The sequence below is a fragment of the Physeter macrocephalus genome, chromosome 7 (genome assembly GCF_002837175.3).
Source record: "Physeter macrocephalus isolate SW-GA chromosome 7, ASM283717v5, whole genome shotgun sequence".
Lineage (NCBI taxonomy): Eukaryota > Metazoa > Chordata > Mammalia > Artiodactyla > Physeteridae > Physeter > Physeter macrocephalus.
Window position 1 is genome coordinate 28,146,283 of NC_041220.1, and position 5,783 is coordinate 28,152,065.

Genomic DNA, 5,783 nt, shown 5'->3' on the forward strand with positions numbered 1-5,783 from the left:
TAAAATTTATGACTAATAAGAACCTGCTGTATAAAAAAATAAATGAAATAAAATTCAAAAATTAAAAAAACCTTTTCATCTTTATTATGTATGCCAATGGTAATTTAAAAAAAAGAAATGTGCCTTGTGCAACTGAGAAACTGGATTTTTAATTTTAATTAATCAAAATTTAAATTGCCATATGTGGCTAGTAGATGCCATATTGAACAAAACTTTCTTGAAATATTTTCTACAAAACAGAAATAGACTCACAGACATAGAAAACAAACTTATGGTTACCAATGGGGAAAGTGGAGGGAGGGACAAATTAGGAGTTTGGGATTAACATACACACACTACTATATATAAAATAGATAACCAACAAGGACCTACTGTATAGCACAGGGAACTCTATTCAATATCTTGTAATAACCTATAATGGAAGAGAATGTAAAAAAAGAATATATCAATATATTTTCATATATCTATGTATAACTATATCACTTTGCTGTATACCTGAAACTAACACAACACTGTAAATCAACTGTATTTTAATAAAAATTAAAAAAATAAGAGTCACTTAGGGAATGAATGAGGTGCAGGAACAGAATTGTTTAGCTGGAAGAAGATGTGATTCTGGAAGGAAAGAAAAAGAACTTTCTTGAAATACTTTTATTTGCATAATATTTCATGATCATTTCTTCCAATCATTAAACGTTCTTTGTAGAACCCCTTGTTCTGATTGTATAATATCATAATGTATGGATGTGTCATCGTTTTCCTAAACAAGCCCCTATTGTTGACACTTAGATTATTTTCCATTTTTCACTATTATAATCCATTTCTGTGATAAGCAGTTCTTGCATACATATATGTGCACATGTCTATGATGATTGACTTAAGGTAAATTTCTAGATGCAGAACTGTTTGATCAAGGAACATAAATATTTTTCAGATTCTTGAAATGTATCATCAAATTGCTAGTTAGAGAGATTGTTCCACTCTACTTACTTGACAGCAATGTAGGAAAATGCTTGTTCCCCATACTCTTCCCTATGTATTTTAAAGAATTGTCTTGAAAAGGCTCTCTCCCTTGTCTCCTTCACCTTGACTGAAGTCAAAGGAATAACTGAGGAGGGCACTTTATGAGAACCCATGAGTGTGCTGAGAGAGGTGGGGCAGAGAGCAAAATGGAACTTTTTCCATTGAAATTTTCTACACAATCAAGGTTTCAGGCAACTTGATTAACTTGGGCAATCACTTCTGAGCTTCATGCTGGGGACAAAGTCCTTATTCTGTGGCAGATCGTGACATTGAAATGTTCTTGCTTGGGGGTGATTAAGACTTAAATGATCTTGTGTATGGGAAAGTGAAACAGGTATGCAAATAGGAAGGAGGGAAATAGTACCTTTTCTTCCTCTAGCCCGCAACCCCCAGGGTCGAAATTGAAAGCAATACGTAACATAGAAATAGAGGGATGGAAGAATAAGGAAGTTAGAGGTAAACACCAACTGCGAGTGGTGTAAATAAAGGTAAGATGAGGTGAATCAGAGAAGGGTTTTCTGGTCAGACAAACACAGGATTGAATTTTACTCTGCCATCTTATCATGGAACCTTTATCTCTCTGAGCCTTAATTTTTTCATGAGAATAATAAGAGTACTTTATGATGAGGATTATTAAAAATAATCTATGTGAAACATTCAGTGCAGGGCCTGACTCATGTTTATAGCATCTATAAGAACAAGGGAGGCCCATCAGTGGGGTAGGGCTCATAAACTAGGAAGTTCTCGCTGTCTCTTGAATTGGTAATACAATGTATTGGCAAAAATGAGATTACATAATCCAGATAGCCTCTCTGCAACCACGGAAATCTTCTACCACTCTGGTCAAGAGTCAGACACTAGAGAAGTGGTGTTGATATTTTACCAACTCCACAGTGGTTGCTGAAAGCACCAGCCGAGTTTTTGAAGCAAAGAGAAGTCGGCCATGCAGCTCACACGAAAAGCAACTGCAACCCAATCTAAGTATGTTGACAGCTGGTTTAATTACTAACAGGAGAAAGCTGACTTTTTCTGTGTGGAGCCCAGAAAGTGAGTGAAAAGATTACATTTTCATCCAGCTGTGTGTGGGTAGGGCATGCGAAACCAGTCCCCGCTTGCTTAAGAAGAGACAGAAATCCTGGGTGTGGACGGACTTTCAAGTTCAAGCATGGAGACCAGTGATTGGATTTTGCCCCAAACTGCCTTAATGAAGCCTCTCCCGGGTCTACACAGGGGAACAGCCACCAACCTTCGGGGAGATTCTTTGGTCGTCCTCATCCACCACGTTCTCCACTCTATTTACCTAATATATTTCCCAGCAAAAAGATTAGTTAATACATTCACACATGAAACTAATTATGATAGAATTAAAGCTTTGCCTGCTCCTTTCCACAAATTGAATTACTGAGACTCAGACTGAATTCTAAAAAAATCTCTTCTTGAGTCATTCTTGGAGGAAAATGAATTACACGTGTTGTGAGCCTTGAGTGCCATGGTTTCCTTATGTTGCCCCCAGTGCAGGGAGCTTTTTCCAGGGGAGTGGGTGACCCTGTGTGACAGAAATCAGAAAATGGGAGTGGGAACTACCGTTAGGTCTTTATAATAGCCCCCCTGGGACTTCCCTGGTGGTTCAGTCGTTAAGAATCTGCCTGCCAATTCAGGGGACACGGGTTGGATCCCTGGTCCAGGAAGATCCCCCATGCCATGGAGCAACTAAGCCCATGCGCCACAACTACTGAGCCTGCACTCTAGAGCCTGAGTACCGGAACTACTGAGCCCACACACCACATCTACTGAAGCCCGCGCACTCTAGAGCCCGTGCTCCACAACAAGAGAAGCCACCGCAATGAGAAGCCCGCACACAGCAAGGATGCTCGCCACAGCTAGAAAAAGACCGCATACAGCAACGAAGACCCAACATGGCCAAATAATAAATAAAAACTTTTAAAAAGAAATAAAAAAAAAAATAGCCCCCCTGGAACACAGAACTCCAGAGAGTGACGCAGTTGGTCTTGTAGTTGAGATTTAGACTGTCTTAAGTCAACCATTCATAAACTGGTTTAGTTACGACTCCCTTGAGAAATTGTAATGTCTGTCACGTCCTGGATATTTTGCAGGCTCCAAATCATGAAATAGAATGTCCAGAATATTCTCAATGGCTCTATTTACATCGTCCATTTTAACTGGCATGTCAACATTTACATTGCTGGAGAATAGCTTTGGGAACTATTGCTCTGAATGCAAATTAAAGATGGAATGCACCAACCCAATAGCATGGTGTGGTGGAGAACCGAAATAACTTTTTCCCAAAACTCTAGATGAACCGTGTGTGTGAGCGTACCTGTGTGCCAGTAGGCGTTAATCAATTGGTATTGGGCAACACAATTAAAACTCACTTCGTCGGAAGCACATATTACGTTAGGATTTTTTCCCAATGGTGTTTCAGAGCAGGATGCTTATAAGCAAAATACAATGAAACATGCAACAATGAAATTCTACAGCTCGTCACTCTTTTCTAGTACCTAGTAGGCTAGAGGCACCATGGGAGACACAAAATAATCCACCCCAGGCCTCACCTTCACGGTATTTACAGCCTCTTAAGAAATACTAGTTTTTTCCCAATAAAAGAGAGAATTAAAATACAGCTAGTTCCCCCCATCTGTTGTCAAAAATAGAAAGAAAACCATACTCTGCTGGAACATATTATTATTCGCTTAAAAAATTATATAAACAGATGTCAGCATAGTAAATTTAATTTAAAGTATCATGGAATTGGAAGTCCTTCATTTATACTGACCAATAAACTGAGCCAAAGAAAATGTGAGTGACTTGCCCAGGGTCACACAGCCATTTAATGCCTCCATTGGCACCAGAAACCAGCTTTTTGACCCTCAGATGGCGACCTTTGGATGTACACTGTGCACACCAGACTGGGATTTGGTCTGGCTCTAAAATTCTGGGACTCTCCAAGGACTCTGCAACTATGCTAACCACACTCCTGTCATTCATTTTAATGAATAAAATCACTCAGTTGAACAAAAACAATAGTTTCATTAAGATGGAGAAAATGCATTTTCATTACTAAAAATGACATCATGCCTTATTCACTTTAGGGAAACTTTTATATTCAAAATTTTAACATAAAGAGATTTTAGAGATTTGCCTAGCAAGGAAAAGCAACCAGTCTATTATTGCATAATATTTGATTACCTATTAATTTTGATCATATCACTGAGCAAACTGTTGGGTCCTTGCACTGAGGCCTGTGTAGAAACTGCCCTATTTTTAACCCTGCCATTCTGGTTGTTTGTAGAATGGATTTCCCTTTATTTGGAATGATGTGTTTTGTTTTTGTTTTTTTTTTTCAAGACTGCAGTTTTTAATTGCTTTCAAGGCATTCAGGAACGAAATGGACAGAGAGGGAGCAAGGGAGCCTAATTGGAGGCACTTTGGGGACCACTTTAATGAATAGAAGGGCAAGTCCTGTATAATTAATATGGTATGGAATAATGTTTTAAACTGAGGGTTTGATGTTAACATCGTCACCCACTGAAAAAGTGCTCTGTAAGTGCTTCCTGAAGAATGCAAGGCAAAGTGAACACTTTCAAATCAGCGCATGAGGCTTTGTTAGCAATGGCTGTGTCCAGCCTTAAGCTTGGCTTGTGAGGTGTAAAAGGCAAGTTTGTGCCTGTTTTTATGGCATTTGCCCAGTTACCTTTGCTTCAGCCTGCCTCCTGCCCCCTGCTTGCTAGGTCCTGGGAAGTCAGCCATTGTATTAGAAGACAGCAGTAATAGTGATAAAATGTGACATTTGTATTGATAGTACTCTGAAACCTTGTTTCAATGCACTTTCCCACACAGTACCTCAGTAACCCTAAGGGAGGAAGAAAACAATATTATGAGAGAAAACTGAGGTTCAGAAAATGTAAGTGACCTGAACTTTCACAGAGGGCAGACCCAGGACTAAAATCCAGGTTATCGGAAGTCCGGTCTGGGGGTTACTCCGCAATGGCAAGGAAGGACATGTACAGACAGTTCAGTCCTAAGCCACCTTAGGGATGGGAGATATTTCTGCACCTGTCCCTTTGATGACTCCAGGAGTGGATCTCTGGCTTCTGGGTATCCCTGGCTGCTAACGTCTTACTTGACATAGGTCATGGCCACATCTTGCCCTACAGCTTTCATGCACTTCCTTCCCTGTGCTGTGGTCTGTCTTGTTGGCCATTTGATATGTCCATCATGGGCTACCTTACTGTCCCAATTTTAATTTTTGGATAAATTGGAGGAAACAGAAAACTTTGGATTCCAAGACTTTGAACCCAATCCCTCAGTCTCAGTCTCAAACTCTGCCGAACTTAGCATTTATTGGGCACTTAAAGCGTTAGGTGTTATGCTAAGAACACTGAATGTTCTCGACATCCTAACAAGGTGGAAATTGCAGGGATTTCAACCCAGGCCATCGAACTCAAAACCCACACTCTTAGATGGGATGGTACCATTGTCTCTCACAGTAAGATAACCGTATTTTTAAGTTTTGTATAACACTAGCGTTTAGAAATCTCTTCAAAAGTATGGGATCCTGGGGCTTCCCTGGTGGCGCAGTGGTTGCGCGTCCGCCTGCCGGTGCGGGGGAACCGGGTTCGCGCCCCGGTCTGGGAGGATCCCGCGTGCCGCGGAGCGGCTGGGCCCGTGAGCCATGGCCGGTGGGCCTGCGCGTCCGGAGCCTGTGCTCCGCAACGGGAGAGGCCGCAGCGGGGGGAGGC